The sequence below is a fragment of the Equus quagga genome, chromosome 16, assembly GCF_021613505.1.
Source record: "Equus quagga isolate Etosha38 chromosome 16, UCLA_HA_Equagga_1.0, whole genome shotgun sequence".
In the NCBI taxonomy this organism is placed as follows: Eukaryota; Metazoa; Chordata; class Mammalia; order Perissodactyla; family Equidae; genus Equus; species Equus quagga.
Genome location: NC_060282.1, coordinates 40,056,411 through 40,079,764, shown reverse-complemented (window position 1 = coordinate 40,079,764; position 23,354 = coordinate 40,056,411).

Genomic DNA, 23,354 nt, shown 5'->3' with positions numbered 1-23,354 from the left:
TTATGTAGTAACTTGGAGAGTCCATACCCACAGCAGATTTCAAAACATAGAAAATCAAAGTTATTTGTAGTGAAAAAGAAGCAGATTGTTTTCAATTGTGTTCAATTCAACACCCAGCTATTAAGTACCTACTGTATGCAAGCAAAGCACTACTTTTGGTAGATACTTAGATGAGTAAGACAAGGTCTGACCTTAAAGGACATTATAGCTTGGGGAGGGGGAGGCATGCAGCAAACGAACTCGAATGCAAAGCAGAAAGAAAACAAATGCTCAAACAGAGGTAGAATCAAAGTCCTGTGGGAACAAAGAGACTCAGCTCCACAGGAAATCTGAGCAGACTTCACAGAGGAGAAGGCATTTGAGATCATTGTGAAGATGAGTAAAACTGTGATGGAGAGAAGAGTAAAGAGAATAGTAGACACAAAAACATAAGGCAGGAAGATGCGCTCCAGGTTTGTAGCAGTCTGAGTTGCAGGACACAGCTGGAACAAAATAGAAAAAAGAGAGAGAGAGGATGTGGAAAAGGGGACTGCAGTCAGATTAAGGGAGGTGATAAAGATGGGACTCAGGAATTTAATGGTATGCTGTAGGCAGTGGGGAGCCATTGTAGACTTTTGTGGGTGGCATAACATGATCAGATCTGTGCTCTAGAAAAATAACTCCAGTGTGAAGGATGGGTTGGAGAAATAAGAGAGGGCGTCCAGTTCAGAACTTACTGTAATAACAATCCATGTAAGAGACATGAGAGGTCTGAGCTACAGCATTCTCACAATTAAATTTAAAGGAAAATGGAGAACTAAAAAATGGATAAAAAGAAGCCCTGCAATAAGGGACAGTCCTGACTAAGGTGGAAGAGGCAGAAATTCTTTTCTGAAGAGAAAAAAAGCCACCTTCACAAGCTGCAGCACTTCATGGCCAGCTGGGAGCAATACTAAGGTGTGCAGCCTTCCTGGAGGAGCAGGAGACCTGAGTGTTTATAAGCATCCTTTGGACTCAGCACAACTGAGACGAGTGCCATATCTGGTTTTGCTGGTTATTGACTACAATGGGGAATACCCCCCAGAAAAGCTATTGGACATCAGGGGAATAAAAGCTGCTCTTAAAGGGCCCACACATAAATTCATGTGTTTCAGACAGCAACCTAAAATCACCAGAAAGAAAGGTGCATAGTCCTTTGGTGAAAAGGGACTCACCTGAAAGGCTATGGGTGCATCTCAGTGAGAGATGAGACTTCTCAAGGGACAGAGACATTGGCGGCAGCCATTATTGTGACCTAGTACAGGCATGCTGACACAGATGCTGGCAGACACCATTGGAGTTCTTCCACTGGATTGTTAGCCCAGGGTTTGCTCCACTCACTAGAGCACCAGTTTAATCCAGCTCAGCCAGGGCAGGCAGCCTGTGCTAGGGACTGGCCCCACACAACAGCAAGCTCTCAGGCAACTTGTGGGCCTGCATAGGCTGGGTGCCTGGATCCTCTGCAGCAAGGTGAGTGGGTCCACTTCAGGGGGTTGGGGCACACATGTGGGGCACTGTGTTGATAGTGTGTGTGGCCCTGTGGGCAATGGGGCTTGTCAGCTGCAGAAGACTTGTGCTTCTCAAAAACAGCCCCATAGAGAATCAGCCCCACCTTCCAAAGACTGAAACAATTGGGTGCTCCTATACCTGGGGCCAGCCCCACTCAGCTGCAATCCTGACAAGGCTGACAAGAGCCTTGCAGGCTGGAGGCCTACAGCAATTGTAAGCCCCTGAGCCTAGCAACCAGTCACAGTGGGGGCCTACTCACCAAACAGAAAAACTGTAACAGGAATGTGCTATTAGACCTGGCAGCCAGCTGTGCTGGGGCTCCCCATGCTATGGACTGAAGGGTCCATAGTAGCCGCATGCAGTTGAGAATTACAATCAGCCAGCCAGGGGGACAGCCTAGGCTCCCTGGGCACGTGCAGCAAGAGCAACCCTGCCACAACAGAAGGACACAAGTAGCCCACACAGGGGTCACTCCTGGAACATTTGGAACTGGTGATGAGAGGGAAACACACTATTAGGCCTCATAAGGAATCTCTTATATATGTCCACCCTTCCAAGATCAAGAGACATAGAGGACCTACCTAACACATAGATATAAGCACAGAGTAAGAAGCAAAATGAGGAGGCAAAGGAATACATTCCAAGTAAGGGAACAGGACAAAACCCCAGAAAAAGAACTAAATGAAACAGAAATAAACAATCCACCTGACAAAGAGTTCAGATAAAAAGTCATAAGGATGTTCACTAATCTTGGGAGAAGAATGAATGAATTTAATGAGAACATCAGCAAAGAATTGGAAAATATAAGAAAGAACAAATCAGAAATAAAGAACACAATACTGGAAATGAAAAATTCATCAGAGGGACTCAATAGCAGAGTAGATGATACAGAAGAACAGATAAAAAAAAAAAAACAAAAAAAAAGGAAAAAAAGGGGCCGGCCCCACAGCTGAGTGGTTAAGTTTGCGCTCTCCACTGCAGGTGGCCCACTGTTTTGTGGGTTCGAATCCTGGGCGCGGACATGGCACCACTCATCAAACAACACTGAGGTGGCGTCCCACATGCCACAACTAGAAGGACCCACAACTAAGAATATACAACTATGTACCAGGGGGCTTTGGGGAAAAAAAAAAAGGAAAAACAATAAAATCTTTTAAAAAAAAGGAAAAAAAGAAAAAAAAGAACAGATCAGTGAGCTAGGTGAAAAACTAGAGGAAACCTAAGCTGAACAGACAAAAGAAAAAACAATTAAAAAGAATGAAAACAGTCTAAGGGGCCTCTGGGACAACATGAAGTACACTAACGTGTATTATATGTGTCCCAGAAGGGGAAGAGAGAGACAAAGGGGCAGAGAATCTATTTGAAGAAATAATAGCTGTAAACTTTCCTAAGCTAAGGAAGGAAACAGACATTCAGATACAGGAAGCATAGAAAGCACTGAACAAGACAAACCCAAAGAAGCCCATACCAAGAGAAATTATAATTAAAATGTTCAAAATTAAATATAAAGAGATAATCTTAAAAGCGACAAGAGAGGGGGCCAGCCCCGTGGCCGAGTGGTTAAGTTCGCACGCTCCACTGCAGGCGGCCCAGTGTTTCATTGGTTCGAATCCTGGGCACACACATGGCACCACACATCAAACCACACTGAGGCGGCATCCCACATGCCACAACTAGAAGGACCCACAACTAAGAATATACAGCTATGTACTGGGGGGCTTTGGGGAGAAAAAGGAAAAAATAAAATCTGAAAAAAAAAAAAGCCACAAGAGAAAGGCAACAAGTTACATACAAAAGAAGCCCCTTAAGGCTATCAGCTGACTTCTCAGCAGAACCTTTACAGGCTAGATGGGAGTGACAATATATTTAAAGCGCTGAAAGGAAAAAACCTACAGCCAAGAATACTCTACCTGATAAGGTTATTGTTCAGAATGGAAGGAGAAATAGAGTTTCCCAGATAAGCAAAAATTAAAGGAGTTTATCCCAAGAAGCCAGTTTTACAAGAAATGCTATAGGGACTTATTTAAGTGGGAAAGAGAAGACTACAAATAGGAATAAGAAAATTATCCCCCCCAAAAAAGGCAATAAAATCACTGATAAAGGCAAAAATACAGTAAAGGTAGCAGATCAACCACCTATGAAGATAATAGGAAGGTCAAAAAACAAAAGTACTAAAATTACTTATTTCCATGATAAGAGGGTAACAAATACACAAACACAAAAAAGAGGTTAGATATGCTATCAAAAACATAAAATGTGTGAGGAGGAGAGTTAAAGAGTAGTGCTTTTAGAAATAGCCCAACTAAAGAGACCATCAACTTAATATAGATTGCTATATACATATCTTATTACATATGAACCTCATGGCAATCACAAACCAGAAACCCATAATAAATACACAAATAATTAAGAGAAAAGAACCCAAACACAATACTAAAGAAAGCCATCAAACCACAAGGGAAGAGAGTAAAAGAAGAAGAAAGGAACAGAGAAGAACTACTGAAACATCCAGAAAAAAAGTAACAAAATGACAATAAATACATACTTATCAACAGCTATTTTAAATGTCAATGGCCTAATGCTCCAACCAAAAGACATAGGGTGGCTGATTGGATAAAAAAACAAGACCCATATATATGCTGCATACAAGAGACACACTCCAGACCTAAAGCACTCACAAACTGAAAGTGAAGGGATGGGAAAAAATACTCCATGCAAATGGCAATGAAAAGAAAGCTGGGGTATAAATATTTATATCAGACAAAATAGACTGTAAAGCAAAAACTGTAACAAGAGACAAAGAAGGGCATTACATAATGATAAAGGAAACAATCCAACAAAAAGATATGACTCTTGTAAATATATATGCACCTAACATAGGAGCACCTAAATATAGAAAGCAATTATTAATAGACACAAAAGGAGAAATAGACAATAACACAATAATAGTAGGAGACTTTAACACTCCATGTACACCAATGGATAGATCATCCAAACAGAAGATCAATAAGGAAACATTGCCCTTAAACAGCACATTAGACCAGGTGGACTTAGTAGATATATATAGAACATTACACCCAAAAACCACAGAATACACATTCTTTTCAAATGCACATAGAACATTCTCCAGGACTGATCACATATTAGGCCACAAAACAAGTCCCAATAAATTTAAGAAGACTGAAATAATATCACGCATCTTTTCAGAACACAAAGGTATGAAACTAGAAATCATCTACAGGAAGAAAATCAGAAAAGCCACAAATATGTGAAGATTAAACAAAATGCTACTGAACAATGACTGGGTCAAAGAAGAAATCAAAGGAGAAATCAAAAAATACCTGGAGACAGGGGCTGGCCTGCTGGTGTGGCAGTTAAGTTCATGAGTTCTGCTTCAGTGGCCAGGGTTCGCCTGTTTGAATCCCAGGTGTGAGCCTGTGCACCACTTATCAAGACATGCTGTGGCAGGCGTCCCACATATAAAACAGAGGAAGATGAGCATAGATGTTAGCTCAGCGCCAATCTTCCTCAGCAAAAAGAGGAGGATTGGTGGCAGATGTTAGCTCATGGCTAATCTTCCTCAAAAAAAAAAAAAAAAAACCTGGAGACAAATGAAAATGAAAATACAACATGCCAAAATCTGTGGGATGCATCAAAAGCAGTTTAAGAGGGACGTTTATAGCAATACAGGCAAGCCTCAACAAACAAGAAAAATCTTAAATAAATAATCTAACAGTGCACCTAAAGGAACTGGAAAAAGAAGAACAAACCAACCCTAAAATCAGTAGAAGGAAGGAAATAATAAAAATTGTAACAGAAATAAATGAAATAGACACTAAAAAATCAAAAGAAAATCAATGAGACCAAGAGCTGATTCTTCGAAAAGATAAACAAAATTGACAAACCTTTAGCTAGATTCACCAAGAAAAAAAGAGAGAATGCTCACATAAATAAAATCAGAAATGAAAGAGGAGAAATTACAACAGACACCTCAGAAATTACAAAAAATTATAAGAGAATACTATGAAAAGCTATACGCCAACAAATTGGATAATCTAGGAGAAGCAGACAAATTCTTAGAATCATACAACCTTCAAAACTGAATCAAGAAGAAATAGAGAATTTGAAAATACCAATCACCAGTAAGGAAATTGAAACAGTAATTCAAAACCTCCCCAAAAATAAAAGTCCAGGACCAGACAGCTTCCCTGGTGAATTCTACCAAACATTCAAAGAAGATTTAATACCTAACTTTCTCAAACTGTTCTGAAAAATTGAAGAGGAGGGGAAGCTTCCTAACTCATAGTATGAAGCCAATGTTACCCTGATACCAAAACCAGTCAAGGACAACACAAAGAAAGGAAATTACAGGCCAATATCACTGATGAACAGTGAGGTGAAAATAGTCAACAAAATACTAGCAAATCAAAAACAACAATAGATTAAAAAGATCATACACCATGATCAAGTGGGATTTATTCTAGGTATGCAGGGATGGTTCAACACTTGCAAATCAATCAACATGATACACCATTAACAAAATGAAGAATAAAAATCACATAATCAACTCAATAGATGCAGAGAAATCATTGACAAGGTACAGAATCCAGTTATGATAAAAACTCTGAATAAAACGGATATAGAAGAAAAGTACATAACATAATAAAGGCCATATATGACAAACCCACAGCTAATATCATTCTCAACAGAGAAAAACTGAAAGCTATCCCTCAGAGAACAGGAGCCAGACAAGGATGTGCACTTTCACCACACTTATTTAACATAGTATTGGAAGTCCTAGCTAGAGCAATCAGGCAAGAAAAAGAAATAAAAGGGATCCAAATTGGAAAGGAAGAAGTGAAACTGTCACTATTTGCAGATGATAGGATTTTATATATTGAAAACTGTAAAGAATCCACCAAAAAACTTTTAGAAGTAATAAATGAATATAATAAAGTTGCAGGATACAAAATCAACATACATACATAATCAGTTGCATTTCTATACACTAACAAAAAAGGAGCAGAAAGAGAAATTATGAATACAATCCCATTTACAATTTAAACAAAAAGAATAAAATACCTAGAAATAGACTTAACCAAAGAGGTGAAAGATCTGTACACTGAAAACTATAAAACATTGTTGAAAGAAATTGAAGAAGACACAAAGAAATGGAAAGACATTCCATGCTCTTGAATTGGAAGAATTAACATAGTTAAAATGTCCATACTTCCTAAAGCAATCTACAAATTCAATGCAACCCCAACCAGAATACCAATGACAGTCTTTGTGAAAATAGAAGAAAGAATCATAAAATTTATATGAAACAACAAAAGACCCTGAATAGCCAAAGGAATCCTGAGAAAAAAGAACAAAGCTGGAGGCATCACACTCCCTGATTTCAAAATACACTAGAAAGCCATAGTAACCAAAACAGCATGATACTGGCACAAAAACAGACACACAGATCAGTGGAACAGAATCGAGAGCCCAGAAATAAACCCACACATATGTGGGCAACAAATTTTCGACAAGGGAGCCAAGAGCACACAATGGAAAAAGGAAAGTCTCTTCAATTAATGGTGTTGGAAAAACTGGACAGCCACATGCAAAGAATGAAAGTAAACCATTATCTTACACCATATACAAAAATTAACTCAAAATGGATTAAAGACTTGAATGTAAGACCTGAAATCATGAAACTTCCAGAAGAAAACATAGGCAGTACACTCTTCAACAATGGTCTTAGCAGCATATTTTCAAGTACCATGTCTGACCAGGCAAGGGAAACAATAGAAAGAAAGAAACAAATGGGACTACATCAAACTAAAAAGCTTCTCCACAACAAAGGAAACTATCAACAAAACAAAAAGACAACCTAACAATCGGGAGAAGATATTTGAAACCATGTATTTCATGAGGGTTTAATATCCAAAATATATAAAGAACTCATACATCTCAATAACAAAACAACTAACAACCCAATTAAGAAATGGGCAAAAGATCTGAACAGACATTTCTCCAAAGAAGATACACAGATGGCCAACAGGCACATGAAAAGACATTCAGCATCATTAACTATCAGGGAAATGCAAGTCAAAACTACAGTGAGATATCACCTCACTCCTGTCAGAATGGCTGTAATTAATAAGAAAGGAAAAAACAAATATTGGAGAGGATGTGGAGAGAAGGGAACCCTCATACACTGCTGGTGGGACTACAAACTGGTGCGGCCACTATGGAAAACAGTATGGAGATTCCTCAAAAAATTAAGAATAGATCTACCATATGATCCAGCTATTCCACTGCTGGGTATTTATCCAAAGAACATGAAAACACAGATGCATAAAGATACCTGCACCCCTATGTTCATTGTGGCATTATTCACAACAGCCAAGACTTGGAAGCAACCTAGGTGCCCATCAAGGGACGAATGGATAAAGAAGATGTGGCATATAGACACAATGGAATACTACTCAGCCATAAGAAATGATGAAATCCAGCCATTTGTGACAACATGGATGGACCTTGAGGGAATTATGCTGAGTTAAATAAGTCAGAGGGACAAAGTGAAATGCTGTAGGATCTCACTCATAAGTAGAAGATAAAAACAACAACAAACAACCACATAGAGACAGAGATTAGATTGGTGGTTACCAGAGGGGAAGGAAGGAGAGACGAAGGCGAAAGGGGTGATGAGGCACATGTGTGTGTTGATGGATTGTAATTAGTCTCTGGGTGGTGAACATGATGTAATCTACACAGGAATTGAATTATAATGACGTACACCTGAAATTTAAACAAACAAAAAAATGTAAAGGAAAGTGATGATGAAGGCAGAACTTAGGACAACATGTTAGATGTGGGGAAAGAAAATTGTTTCAGGCTCAAGCAAGTACCTTTGAGGGCAAGGGTCCTCTCCAGGTGCAGCCTGGCCACCCAGCAATAAGAGACAGTGCCAGGAACCCACAGCCAACAGGAAGTCTGGTCTCTGGAACAGACTGAAAAGAAGATGTGCCCACAGAGCAAAGTGAAACCTCAGGGAAGTTGGCAAGTGGCCCTGGAGCCCAGGAGCGGAACCCAAGTGACTTACTTTTCAGTTTTTCCTTATTAAACAGAGGACCTCTGATGCTGTGGCCTTGGGACAGCGTTCCCCATCTACCCCCAAAGCCTCCATTGGTCTGGTGGGCTCCTGCTTCCTGGACAGAGTGCCTGGACAGGTCTTGAAGTGGAGCAATGGGCCTTGGGCACAGTTGGGTTTGGTGGGCGCGGCACTCCTCCCGCCTGAGCCACATCAGACCAAATGGGAGGACAGAAGGAAGTTCTCCCAGGGGAGGTCTACAAACCTTGGCAGCATCCGGCCACACTGGGATAATCTGGGACCAGATAGACACCAACAACCTGGTTTGATCCTTGATTTTTCTTCAGTTTCATTGTTATTAAGTCTAACCCAAACAAGCCTCATCTAGGTATCTCCAAGAGCTCGAGAATGTGCATGTCGAGGGTCTCCACTTCGTGTCTTGAAAGCTTCTCCAGCAGAGGCGTCTTTGGACCCTGTAAAGGACTTTAATTACTCAAAGATCTGAATCACTTGATTAATTTTCAATATGCGTAGAAGCTGTTCATTTCCATCAAGCAAAAATACTTTTCAGAACCCTGAAAGACCCCTATCTTTGCAATTTACCACCACCATTTTATTACCACTATCTTTGGGAACACCACCACCAAGCTTTAAGGTGGGACTTTTTAAAAATAAGGGCTTTATTTCACATTTCTGTGGCTGCCACCCCAAGATCCAGCCTCCATAATTCCCCACACCCTGCCTCTTTGGCCCTCCCTCTGTTGAGCACCTAACCCACAGATGAGTTGGGAGGTGGCCAGACCACAGTTGGGGGAGGTTGGCTGCACATGCCTGCCCTTGGCAACTGGGGATGGTGTGTGCTATTCAGGAGGCCTGTGTTATAATAGCCTCAGTGTTGGAGGAGAACGTGCCAGCAGAGGGCTGAACAAAGGCTCACTTGTAGGAGCTGGACCGCATTTGCTGCTGTTACTATTAGCTGGCTCTCCTGGCCATCAGATCCTCTGGCTCTCACTCCATCCCCTTCTCTTTCCTTCCATGGGCTGCTTTGGTGTTACCCCAGACACCAGTGCCTCTTCCAAACTCACACTGTTCTTAGTGTCAGGGCTGCATGATCATACCCAGAACCACAGAGAACAACTGCCACAACGATGTAAACAGAGCAGCTGGTGTTTACTGAGCACCTACTAAGTGTGTGCCAGGCATGCGTTTGCTCACGGAATCCTCACCACAACCCTAGGACGTAGGTGCCACAGTATTCACATGTCGTAGATAAGGAAACCAAGGCTTCCAGCACTTCATTAACTTGTGCAATGTGGCACCGCTAGTAAGGAGAGGTCGGAGCCCAGGGCTGCTGATTCCAGTCCTGAGGTTCATAACTGCCACTCCATACTTCCCAGTTCACTGAGCTTCGTGTGTGCCCATTCACATGCTCTATTCCACTCACCAACCCTCAAGGGAGGTAAAGAAAACAAAAGCTATCCTCTCATTGGTATTGAGATTCCTTCAACTTTGCCCAAGGTGCAAATTTGGGAGAGACATGGAATAGACTGCCTCACTGAGCCAGAGACCAAAATTAGCAGGATAGGGTTAGAATAATGGGCAGAACCCAGCAGGATGGAGTTTTAAAAGGACAGAGCCCTACACTGGATTCCAAAGCACCACGTGGGTGAATCCAGGTGCCTAGAAGAACATTATGTGAGAAAAACTCATGTCAACACTGGTACTTGAAACAATACTAATAATTACAGCGCTAATAGCTAAGTTTTATCACACATGTACTAGATACCAGCACTGTGCTACGTGCCTTCCTTATGTTAACTAATTTAACCTCCATTTAAAACAAGCATTTAACCTTAGGAGGGTAGGGCCATTAGTATTCTCAGTTTACAGAGGAGAAACTGAGGTTCCAAAAGTTCTTGCAGTGATTTCCCACAATCCCCTCACTAGTGAGTGGTGGAGCCAGGATTAGAACCCATTCAACCTGATTTTAAGCTCTACTCTAGCACCCTCTGAGCTTTACAGAGGTTCGTGAAATAGCCTGGTGTGATTGTAGCCTACACACGCTGTAGCTTCTAGAGTGAGGGAAGTGCACCCGTCCCGTCATGCGCCACACCTGGCCACGCAGAGTGCTATTGCATCTAGTCAGGAGGCCATGCTCCAAAGTAAAGATGATCAAGTCAGGAGCTCATTCAGAGGAAAGTAGTCAGTACGGCAAAGGAGCCTGAACTACATCCCCAAAGGAAAGTTAACGGAGTTGGCCCCTGAAGAAGACATCTCAAATTCTCCAAATAACAGAAGGGCTTGTTAGTGGAAAAGGGACTGGATTAATTTTCGGTGGCGTTAAGGGTTGGATAGAACACCAGAGGGTGGAAGTTACAGGGAGACAGCCTTCAGCGCAGCAGTCTGTCAGCTCCGGCGAAAGTGGGAGGGACAAGGGATTGCCCTTCACTGGAGAGGCTCTCAGCCTGGACCACTACATGGCAGAGTGTGGTCATGGGGGCCCCAGGCACCAAAAGTGCAGCTTGACAAGGCACGGTAGTGTGCCCTGTCCACGATGGTCCCCTCGTCTTTGAGGATGGCTCTCCACTCTCAGAGACAGCCCATCTGTAAACAGTCTGTGTTGTCTGAGCCCTCTCAGCCGTCACACCAGCCCCTACCACAGACCATCAGAACGGGGCAGACGCCTAATCCAAACAAAGCCGTCCGATACCCCAGCCTGGGAATCTGGGCTCGGGAATGGACAGGAGTGGGCGATGTCCAAGCACTGGCCCTGTATTGTGTAAGCTTGAGAGCTTTGGGGTAGCCATCTTCTGCCGAGGGGCCAGAGGAGCAAAGAAGTCAGCCTGCATGAACAGAGGAGAACACACAACAGGAAGAAACTTCCAGTTCCGTGTGCCAGGCGCCATCTGTGGCTGGCTGCTCCCCTGCCCCTAACTAGAGGGAGACACTCTTGTACCTTTTACAAAGTATTCCCCAGGGAGCTTCGACACTCGTAACCAAAAAAATCCTGATTAAGATAGCAGCTGAACAGGCAGGCCCCTTCACACAGAGGGTGTGACTGCAGAGCCTGTCCCAGCGCAGCCCTTTGAAGTCCGTTCCTGAACAATAGTACGCATGCTAAGATAAGATCCTGAAATATTAATCTTGGGGCTTTTCCTTCTTTCTCACACTTGCTGACCTTGAAGGGAGCAGCAGGCCCTGAGTGGAGCAGAACTTCAAGTCTGTGCCATAACAAAGATTAGAGAGAGCTCTGTCACCTACTCAGGCACAGGCATCTAAAGGTCCTTTGAGCTGCAGGGACACAGAGAAAAGGAAAAAGGCAATATTCGGACTCTTTTACTTCCACACTAGACTCTTGGAAATCAAAAAAGAAAGCCCCAAGTGGAAGAGTACATAGAGTTTATTGCTATCATAAAGAGTAGAAAGTAACGGAGGGGGAGGAGGCAATCAAGCCACCCATTCCTCTCCCCAGGAGACAAGGCGAAGGTCACCAGGACTGTGGAGAGCACGAGCATGGTGGGGCCAAGCCCTTGAGGGGCTCTGCAGCCAGTGACAAGAGAACTAGAGCTGGTAAGAGATCCAGGAATTGCTCTCAGAGAAGGAAATGTGTCTGGAGAGACGTCTGAACCCTGATGAGCAATGGCCTGCCTGGGGACCATGCTAACCCCTCAAGGGGGCAGCTCCCTGCAGAGGCTGCACCCACCATCACTCTGCAGCCAGGCTCTTCCTTCGACAGCAGCCTGCACATCCCTGGGCTCATTACTGAATCCCCATCAGAACTGCCCCATATGGTCCCTCCCTTATCAACGGCCCTAAATGCTCTCATGTCCCTAAAACAGAAGCTGGGCTTAGCCCTGGGGGAACCACGGTGGTGTGTAAGCAAAAGCCCCAGCACCTGGGCTGAGTGGTAAGGCCAATGGGGAGCCCCACCTCCCCGTACACACAATTCAACAGGTTCTAGTAACTGGAATTAATGACAATTTGGGGTCCATCTCCAGGGAAGATCACAAAGGTGGGACCTTGAAGGGCATGAGGAAAAGAATGACGTGAAAAGAAGTCGATTGCCCATTTTCATGTTTATGAACAGCATACAAAAATTAGTCGTCTTTCTCAGTTTACAGCATAGGCATGAGGCTTAGTGAAAGGAAAGGAGAGAAGGAAGAAGGGAACTCAGGTTTATTTAAAGCCTACACAGCGGTGGGGGCTGTGCTAGGCCTGCCCCTAACCGGAGTTGGTTTCCTTGGGTCACATCAGCTCACGTCCCCACTCTCTCACTCTAGGCACCTCCTAGAGTACAGCCCTTATCATCACCAAGTGCTTCATCTCAGCATCCCATGCAGCTGTCTGTGCTTCCCTCCACCCCTTCTTCCTCTCCTTTAGAACCTGCTTTCCACCAATGAGACTCACCCCTTCACAGACCACCCTCAGCAATGCCCAGCTCTCCAAAGGACATCAGTTCCCCATTCGTCCTCTCAAGTTAGGCAGCTCTTCTCCCCTTGTCCAGGACACTGCCAGGCCAGGGGCAGCGTCAGCAACCCCATGTTGCCTCTAGATGACTTTGACTCCCCCTTCCGCCCACCAAAATCCTTCTCCCTTGAAATTCACTGCACTTTCCACACCTTCTTGTCAATACTCCCTGTCGCTTTCCATGACCCCCACAGTCACTTACTCTGACATCTATCATATTTACTCTCCATCCTCAGCCTGTCCACCTTTCCCGGGATCTCAGTTTCCTGCAACGATACATCCAAGTCCCAAGCCTCACATCTCTGAAATTACCTCAGTGTCATTCCCTCCACCTCTGCCCCATTTCCACAGACCCACTCCACAAGCACACCCTCACCCAACCCGCAGCTGCTCCTCCTCTTACACCTTAAACTCTGTCATTTAAAATCTGAAAGCCTTTCCTCCACTGCAAACATCTTAAACTCCATCGTGCTGCTTATGGAGGCGTGTCGATTGACATTCTCTGGTTTGACCCAGGCCTTTGATGAAACAGTAACACCTTAGCTCCTGGATGTTGCTGTGCAGTCTCTGAACACAGGTTCATACAACAGCAGACAGACTCCCAGGGTGGGTCTGATGGGGAAGCCCCACTCACCCAACGAGGCCATCTTCAGATGAAAGCTTACAGCAACCCTGAGAAGCTCCATCAGTTCCTATAGTTTGCCTGAGCACAGCTCCTCTTGATGATTTTTTTAAAAAAGCTAATTTTCAGTGAATACATATTCCAAACACCATTCTAAGTATTTTATAAGTATAGTATATAGTAATCCATTTAATCTTCATAATAATCCTCTGAGCTCAGTATTATTATTATCTTCATTTTACAAAAGAGAAATCTGAGACGCAAAAAGGTTAAGTAACCTGCACACAGCTGGTGAGTGGCAGAACCAAGATTCTAACTCAGCATCCATGCCCTAAAGTTCCCACACTTGACCACATCACTCTACTGCAGGTATGGGCAAGCAAATGGCATCTGGAACTACTGGATCCCTCAAGATAAGATTAGCTCAAACTTCCAACCATATCCTGGGGAAACCTCAATGACCTCCTCAAGTTCTTGAGAACTTGGGGTCAAGGGTCTCATGGTCACTAATTGTGTGGCTCCACTAAATTTGACATAATTTCCATTCTTGACTCCACATCACATGGATGTTAATTTATCTCTACCCTGGCATTCACCCAGGTGTTTGCTTTTGATATTTTCAGTCATTCTACAGCAGTTAAAAAGAAAGCCTTAATATCATATGTTATGGCATATTGAGTGGTAAAAGAGAAAAGGGAATAGATGTCTCCTAAAAATATTCTTTCAGCACACATGGCTATGGTGTATGTAATTTCTAACAATAAACCAGCAGATAAAATTAAAACTCTTCCTCTTAGTGAAAACACAGTATCATTGTACAGAACACATAAGCTAGTATATATTTTGAGATCCAAATTGAGGGCGCTAATGTTGTAAGAGAAGCAATCCTTTTCATTTATATCAGATATGTGTGGTGAGATAATTCATGAAGAGTTTATTATATAATTTAAATTGAATCTCTTATAATTTAATTATAGTTACAAAATTTGAAATGTGCATTATTGATCAATATGAATTAAACTAGAGCACTTTAAGAGATTAAAAGGCATAGGACACTAAATATAACTAGAAAACATGGTGTAGCTATTAGAAAATGGTTAGGTGCTACTAATAATGCTGTTTGGAATCTGGTTTATATGTCTTGTGGTTTAGCCATATATTCCACCAAATCTCGTGGAAAAGTTACAAAACCCAGGCTAACTGGTTAATTTTTTTTAAAGGAACCTCACTGCCTAGCTGACTTTTTGGAATATTTTATTCAGAAATTAGAACTAATCATATCCACTTACTGAATCATCCCAATGTTCATTGGTTATTAGAGGGAAGTGTTAAGCACGGTATATGAACATCAGAATGAGATTCACATTTATCTAAAGCAGAAGCAGTATCACCTGGCAATTTTTTCAAAGATGATGTTTGCTAATAAAATTGGCATATTTTGCTGATATTTTCAGTATTGTTAATGAACTAAATTTGAAACCATAGAGGAAAGTCAACAAGATACTCGATATATTCCGGGGTTTCAAAAGACTTTATTTGCCTAATAAGAAGACTTAAGTAATCATTCTCTTTACCCAATGTTCCCAATATTGTTACAACATATCAAAGAGAACATTACTAATGAACACAGCCCAAGTGAAACAGAATTAGAGATAGTCTTACAATTCCCTTCTGTCCTAAAATTTTAATTTTTAACTTTCCAAAAGAGAAATTGAAACATTAAAGAAAACAGTTGGATTATAAATCCATTTTCTTTTCCAAACTGTGATTCAATAATTGAGCTTAACTTGGTGTTGTCCAAAGAAGGGAATAAATTATTGCAGCTCAGTCATTCACACTGAAGAACGATTACAAGACAAAGTTTATGTGTAACATTTTGGATGAAGATTGAATAAGAATGTCTAAAGTTAAATAGAAAAAGTATGTTGTTAATATTATTATTTACAGTAACCCATTTAGGTAAACTAAATTTTCAGCTTTGGATTAAAAACAGAAAAATCGTAATCAACGGTTCACGGTTGAAATTTTGTCCGTATATATCTTAGAAAGGATGAATTTACAAACAGGCAAGTACAACTATCTTATCATATTATCCTTATTTATTTGAAATTACATAAATTTTGATTTGTTTGAAATCGTTTCTATGTTGTATTTAAGAATTAATAATACCATATTTGATATTTAACTTTTATGTTTTTACTTTATCACGCAGAGTAAAGATAAATATTGTTTCATGGAATAATATATGTCAGTGTGTGTGCGTGCGTGTGTGTGTGTAGTACTGGGTTGAATGAAAATGCATTCCAAAGAGAGTACTTTAGTGAATTCTCTTAACCCTACCCTAAACCATCCATGAAAACAAGGATGTTGCCAACATCAAAACAGGTGGTGGTCTGCATAGCATGGGGAGGGGTTACAGGGCCACAACATAGGACTATCAACCTGAAATTGCAATTTAATTGTCCTTGTTCTTAAGTTTCAGCCATCTTGGATCCCATTAGGACCCCAGTCTCCTTCCATGGGCTGGCTCCTCTCTTCTCTTTTCTATTCCTTCTCCTCACCATTCCCCCAACCCAACTCCCCAAGTGCCCCCAGAAACTGCAAATGCACTTCATTCTGTCAAGCTCAGTCTTTCAAGTCTCCACAGCAACCTCACGCTCACCTTAGCATACTGAACGCCGCCGAATGCTGCTCAGGGGCTCGGCTAAATAAACAAAGCCCACTTCCCTCTAACAGATCTGTCTTCCTTTACGTTCTCAGGCCCCAAACCCATTGACTCATCCCACCTTCCTTCATCCTTGAGATTACAAATTTTCCCCTCAAACATAAGTCTTCTCCAGACCGCCTCTTCCATATCCTCAGGACTCCTTGACTCCTCTTTCTTCCCCCAGCCCTGATTCTCTCCCCACTTTCTTGATGTCCTTATGTAATCAAAAGTCTCTTGTGAACAAATATGCCTATAGTCAGGACTACTCTGAGAAATCTTCTTTCTTCTCCTGAGGCCTGAAACTCTCTCCCTTGGGAACTGTTGTCTCCTTGAATGTCCCTAAAAATGGCTCTCCAAGTAACACTTACTGAGCATTTAACCCTCACTAGATGCCAAGTGCTTTACATAGATATCCTCACAACAGCCCAGCAAGATAGATCCCATCAGTCCCTGCATTTTATTGGCGACAGGTGAGGTTTATAGAGACAAAGTAATTTTCCCATTCATGCAGCTTTAAGTGGGGATTTGAAGATGCTGCGGCCCTCGTGGACAGCGTGCTCACTCCTCTACACCCTTGTGCTGTATTAAAGATGGCACCTTCCACTCAAACCACACCCTAGTGAAACTGGAGCAAAGCAGGAAAAAAAAAAAGAAAGAAATCTGATCTTCTGAGAACTGTTGAGCTCCAGGAAGACAGAGACTCTCCTTGCTCAGCGTTGTATTTCCAGAACTCTGAAGGCTGGACACAGCAAAAACAAGGGGCTCAGCATTAATCACAGAGTAAATGGATAAAGGAAATTCAACTTTCTGTCTCTACTAGTTAATTTCTCAACAATAAGAACAACAGTAAAGATCTTTGTCCGCAGCTCACCTGCACATCCATTACCTGATTCAAGACTCACTACGGCCCAGGAGGTTAGAGTTATTACCATGCCCATGTAAGCAGCCCCCACCGTCTTAGTCAGCTCAGACTGTTATAACTAAACACCATAGACTAGATGGCTTAAACAACAGACCTTTATTTCCCATAGTTCTGGAGGCTGGGAAGTCCAAGATCAAGGTGCCAGCAGATCCAGTTCCTGGTGAGAATCCTCTTCTTGGCTTGCAGACTGCCTCCTCCTTGCTGTGTCCTCACGTGGTGGAGAGAGAGAGGAAGCAAGCTCTCTGGCATCACTTCTCATAAAGGCACTAATCCCATTATGGGGCCCCACCCTCATGATATCATCTAAACCTAACTACTTCCCCAAATACCGTCAAATACCACCTCCAAATACCATCACATTGGCAGTTAGGGCTTCAACATATGAACTTTCAGGAATACAAACATCCAGTCCATAGAGCCAACTATGTATGGAATACTAGGACATAAACTTGTGACATGAAGAAGTATAGCCATGCCACCCATTCATTCATTCATCCATTCAACAAGCATTTATTTATTGAGCACTTGCTACATGCCAAACACTGTTCTAGAAGCTGGGAGTTCAACAGTGAACAGGACAACGTCCCTGCCCTCTTGGAGTTTAAAGACTAGTGGAGAAAGTAGAAAAACAGATAAGAAAATGTATTTATAATACAATGCAAAGGAGAGATAAGTACTATCAAAAGTAGTAAAGAAGGGGAGAGGTGAGGCCTATGACTTTATCTAGGGTGGTAATACTGGAGCAGAGCCTGGAATGACATGAGCAGACAGGAATACCCGGCACAGACCTGGAAGATGGGGTCAAGGCAAGGGGAGAACAGTGTACAGGCACAAGCAGGTGTGTATTTGCTTGCCTAAAGAACAGCCATGAGGGAGGATGGCTGGAGTGCAGTCTGATGGAAGGAAAGAGTTGTAACAGCTCTGCCCACTAGCCCACCAGATGACTTGGTTCAAACTAGAAAACACTTTATCGTCAACTACCAGAAAATTATATTAATAAATACACAAATCTATGATTACTACCAGTTCCAGTGATACCCCATGGAGCTGTGCAAAGCATAACTTGCACAATTATAAGTGTGGCCCTGGGCAGGAAATAAGATCGGGGAGAGGTCTAGGCAGGAGAGATCAGTTTAGGAGTCATCAGCCTACAGATGGTCTTGAAAGCCGTGGGCCTGGACGAGATGACCTGGGAAATGAGTGTGTAGCTAAAGAAGAAAAGAGGTTCAAGACAGAGCCCAGGCACCATCCAACATCCAGAGGTCCGGAAGAGAAGGCTCCAGCAAGTGAAACTTAGAAGGAATGGGAAGTGAAGCAGGAGGGAAACTGGGAGAGCGCAGTACTCTACAAGCCAAGAGAACAGTGCCTCCAGAATGCAGAAGTGACATGTCAAGTGATGCTCATAAGTTGAGGTAAGGAGGCAGAATTTTCCACTGGATTGATCAGTATAGACACACTGAGTTTTGGTGGAGTGATGAGGACAAAAACCGATGTGGATTAAAGAGAGAAAAAAAAGTGAGGAAATAGAGATAGCAAATAGAGACAGCTCTCGGAAGCAGTTTTGCTAGAGAGGGGAGCTCAAGATGGAACTGTAGCCTGAGCAGTAAGCCTCGTTAAGATAGATAGCACTGCAGTGTGTTTAAATACTCAATGAATGATGTGGTAGAGAGGAAGAGATGGGTGATGCAGAAGGGGCCAGACAATGGCGGGAGCAGAGTCCTGATGCAGGCAAGAAGGGATGGGATGCAGTGCACAGGTGAGAGCCAGCACTGGGTAGCAGCGAGGACTTCTCGCTCAAGTTACAGACAGAGGGAGAGAGCACGGTCCAGACACAGGTGGGTTCATATGTCTGGTGGTTGAAGCCCAGCAGAGCTCTCTTTCAATTGCTTTCACTTTCTCAGTGAAGTAAGAAGCAAGGCAGTGAGTTGTGGGGAGAGAGCATGGGTGGTCTGAGCAAAGAGAAGAGGCATGAAATCGTTCTCCAGGGGAGTGGAGAATGGACTGACAAGGAACACGAAGCAGCTCTGCCAGCCACGGCTGAGCCTACTTACGCTCCATGGTCACAAATTTAAAGTAAGGCCAGTTACACGGTTGCAAGGAGGTTGTGTGCTCTTTGCAAGCCATATTCAGGGGCTTGGTGCAGATGCGGAGTAGTCAGAGAGTGGGGTCTAACCAGGGTTGGAGTTTTGCCAACAACTATAAAAAAGGGAAAAATGAACAAAGGAGTTGAGTGGCATGCAAGAAAATGTATGGAGGCCGTCCGTGAACTCTCAGCTGGGTGAACAGGGGAGAGACGGCAAAGAAAAGGAATAAGATGGAGTGAAGGTCTGAGAGGGGCCAAAGCATTGCTGGATTTGGATTACTGGGCAGAATGGGCTAGGACAGAAGGAGATGACAGTCAGAGAGGACTTAGTGAAGTTGAGACTTTGAGGTGCTGAGGAGTGAGTAATACAAAGTCTAGAGTATGGCCATGGGAATAAAATACTGACATGGGACAGAGCATGAGACCCTGGCCACTGAGAGGCCAGGTGCTGGGTGAATCATCCACATGGATATTCAGAATACAGAAAGTAATTACAAAAGCGCTGGTGGAAAAACTGAAATCCAGGCGCTAAACTTAATCCAGGTGCTAAACTTATCAAGAAATGAGGGAGTGTGAGGAGGAAGAAAGTAAATGATGCAAAGGAGGAGCAGGACAGGGTAGAGCCCCATGGCATGTGTTTCAAATGGCTGGAATACTTTAGAGAGCGGGAAGAACAAAGGACCAGCAGCAGCAGTGAGATGCAAGGAGACCTTGCCTCCTCCAGGCCTGGGACATAAAGAAAACAGGGGAGGGAAAAAGAAAGAAACACCAATTGAGAGGGAGGGCAACAAGGGATTTCAGTTGGGTCTGCAAAAGGATGAAGAAAATATTCAGAAAAAAATGTGAGGCTCTAGGGGATTTTGCTGATGACAGACCAGGAGTCCGGAAGGCATAGTGGGAAGGTTTGGAGGGCTGAGGAGGGTCCAAGCTCGAGTCAGAGAAGCTATAAAGGCAACAACAGGAAGGGTGATGGGGAATGGTCTAGAATGTCAGGCTTCTCATGGCTTCTGAGTAAACAGGCCATGCTGTGGAAGGGACATGAAGTCCTACTGGGTAATTGTTTGTAATTGCTGCCTCTCAGGGACTGGCCTCTGAATGCTGAGTCAAGAGAGTTGAGGGACAGGAATAAGGATCTCTCCAGAAGCACAAGTTGAAGCCAAAGTATTTCATTTCTGATCTGAATTCTCCAGGAGGTTTCCTTCTTCTCAATTTCTCTTTGTCAGCAGGGTCCTGACTTCCTGGCCCAGTTAAGCCGGTGTGAGGCTCTGAGCATTCTGCTGCTTGGACCAGCTTTCAGATTTGAGCTCATCTCTGCACCAATGAAATACTTGTCTTTTAATCCATCTAGAATAAACACGTTTTGGAAATAAATATTTTGGGGACAGTTTTGGTTGCATTCTGCCTAAACTGGCCCAACACTAAGGGCTTTTCATAGTATGAGCGGTAAATAAAACTACCTGAGCTTTATTTCCAATGAAAACACTCAGATGTCTGTCTACAATAGACAAACACATGGGAAAGAAAACATGAAATGGGGAAATACAACTGGAGCCAGAGGCCATGGTATTAATTATCTTTTTTTTTTCCCCTGAAGATTGTGGCCATCCCAGATCATGTTTTTTCACAGCTCTCTGCCTTTAAGCAACGCTATTTTGCCCCTGAAATGTGCTTCTTTGCCTTCTCTGCCTGAAGAATTCCTACTCAGGCTTCAACACCCAGTTCAAATGGCATCTCCCCTTAGCAGCCCTCCTGGGTCAGCCTCTCACTCCTCTGGCTAAGTCAGCTGTTGCTTCAACGTGTTCCCACGTTACTCTGCGGTTTGTTGTTATTGGCCCCTTTGTGTTTCCAACTCGTCCTGCACCACTCTGGCCCCTTGCTCTGGCTCAGCCTCTCCTAACCATTTACCTCCTCCTCCCCACTCCTCACCACATTTCAGTCTCTGGCTCACATCTTATCCTTCAGGTTTCTGCTTACAAATCATTCCTTCAAAGAGGCTTCCCTCTTATTCTTTCTCCAACCCCTGTCTGTTTCCTTCAACCCTGATCACAATCGACTATATTGCATGCTCTGTCTTCCAGACACACACGCAGCCAAGCTGCAGCTTCCCCCTCTGCCCACCCCATGTTCCACAAATACTTCTCCAATCTCACCAATAAATCCAGACGTAGATACCATCGAGAAATGAAAAGAATCATTGTCAATCTATCTTCTGTCACCCGAACTGCATTTTTTTAAACCTGAAACTGCATTTTAACATTTCTTTTTTCAGCATCAACTAAAAAAAAATAAGATTATCACTCACTGTTCAAAGTAAGCCCTATGTTTCTGAGTATATTTCCAGCCTACATGAGCTTGGGAGGACCGGTGAGAGGAAGTCACAGCTGCTCCCTGCTTCTGACTCTTTCCCCTCTCGGGGCCCAGAGAAAGAGGATCACCCAGGATTAAGAATGCCCCATTCTGTTCTCTGTGGAGCAGCCAGAAGGAACTTCTCAACATGCAAATCTCATCAGTCGCTCTCCTGCTTATAAAGCCCTTCAAAGACTTCCATTGCTTGTAGGAGGAAATCCAAACCTTTTAACAAAAGCTGTGAGGCTCTGAATGGTTTGAACCTGATCATCTCTATGGTCACAACCTATACCTCTTAGGGTCTTTGTAAGCCCCATAAATAGCTTTCCTTTTCCACCCAAGTTTTTGACAATGGAGAGATAGAACATAGGAGCAAGCAGATGGAGAAGCATCTCTGCTCATGAGAAAGGCAGCTTGGAGGATGTAGCTTGAATCTGTGCACTGGTGTGCTTCCATGCTCCGAGCCCCAGGTTAGGCAGACTTCCTTGCCCCAGGTTGCAGGGGAGGACTGATAGGGGTGCCCGCTCCACAGGCAGGGCCCCTCACTGGAGGACCAGAGGAAGCCCAAGCTCCCTGCAGGCAACGCCCTCCCTAAAAGGAAAGGAAAACTCTGAGCTACACCTGCCCACTACAGAGTCTTTCCTACTCCACCCCGAGAAAGGTGAGTGAGGGGCAGAAAGAGGCCAGGCATGCTACAGCTAAGTTCCCTCCTCCACGTGGGAGTAAACATTAGAAGAGGGGAGAAGAGCCATCTTCACACAGCCCTCACTCACTTCTTCACTCTGGCCACGCAGCCCCTTTCAGTTCCTCAAACTCACCTCCTTCCCACCATAGGCCCTTTGAACAGACTGTTCCTCTGCTGGAATTTTCTTCCCTCCCCTCATCGCCCAGTTAACTTCTTCTTATCCCTCAGCTCTCAGCTGCAGCATCATGTCCTCAGAAAAGGCTTTCCTGCCTCCCCGCCTCAAGATCAGCCTCTCGTGCCTCTCTCCTTCATAAGACTTGTCATAGCTGTAATCTTATAAGGGGTGTGTGATTGCTTTGTTAACATCTATCTTCTCAACCAGTCCACAAGCTTCATAAGGACACAGCCTGACACAGCACTTGACATACAGTAGGCATCTGTAGAATGGAGTGAGTGAATGAACAAATACGTCTTGGAGAGAGGTAACCACACTCACACACTCGAAACCATGGACCCCACGAAGAGAACTGCCGGAGTCCCAGTTGTCCTTCATCCTCAGGGATGCTGCTACTACTGGCCGTGTTTCTGTGCACAAGTGGGACCAGACAGACAGTAGGGGTCTTTCCCTGGGAAACAGCCTCTGAGATGGAGATTTCCCTAGAGGAAGATGACTGGGAAGTGCTCTCAGGATCTGCATCGCTGGGGGAGTAAAAGAAGCAGGACTGGGCAGAGAGAGGAGTGGAACCGAACACAGTCATAACAACAGCCTTGGAGGAACTTAACAGGAAAGACTGGAGCTGGAACGGCCCTTCAGAGATATCATGAACTAAGGCAAGGGCCTGGCCTTTGTAACCTGTGTCAGTGGATATAGGCTGGATGTAGGCTGCCCTTGGGAAGGAGTTATGACCTTGGGG